This window comes from Verticillium alfalfae, genomic scaffold, assembly GCF_000150825.1.
Source record: "Verticillium alfalfae VaMs.102 supercont1.4 genomic scaffold, whole genome shotgun sequence".
Lineage (NCBI taxonomy): Eukaryota > Fungi > Ascomycota > Sordariomycetes > Glomerellales > Plectosphaerellaceae > Verticillium > Verticillium alfalfae.
In genome coordinates this window covers 1,670,005-1,670,806 of record NW_003315035.1, presented here as the reverse complement: position 1 = coordinate 1,670,806, position 802 = coordinate 1,670,005, and positions in this window count along the sequence as shown.

Here is an 802-nt window from a genome sequence, read left to right as displayed (position 1 = left end):
ACAACCCCTGCCGGACGCGCCTGGTGGGACATATCCGGCCCCACCAGGTCCCACCGCCCGGTACCCAAGTGGATCTCCGATACCGGTGGAGAAGACGGCGCCCACCTTCATCAAGCCGAAGCAAGCCGACGATCCTCGACAACCTCAAATTTTCACTTTTTTTTTCCCCCTTTCATTGCCCCATTAGGCCTCATACACGATGCTGATTGGGCTCCAACACACACCTAGACCTTCGGAGATTATCTCTCTTCAGCAGCCCTCAGCAGCCGCGAGTCCAGATGTAGAGGTGTCAAGCCCTGCCTCCATCGCAGCTGGAGGCAATCATCGGCAGGACGCGAAAGCAAGGGTCAACATCGAGTATCCGAAAAGCCACCGTGGTCTGGCATGGCATGTCATGTCACTAGAAACTTTGCCGTGCAGAAATGACACCCCCGCGCCCTTAGCTACAGTCCCATGATGTCAATCGTCAACCACCCTGACACCGCCGTCCCAGTACCAAACTAAAGGCGTAGGGCGTACGTAGACTCAGCGTGTGGGGGGCCTGATGGGGGTCCAGGAGCCCAGGGGGGGCCTAGGACCTCCTCGTTGCAACGCCGACTGCCTGTAGGCTCGTGGAACCCGTGGGGCCGATGACTGTCTAGTGGACGATGCCATGCGAAATCTCTTTCTCCTTGAGTCACCTAACACGCTTGTTACGTCGCAGGCGACCCTCCCCCGATCCACGGATGTGCACCCGGCACGGCGCCCTTTACGCCGCTGCCGAGCGTGAACCCGCTGTCTATTTAGGAATCACGGCGGCAGG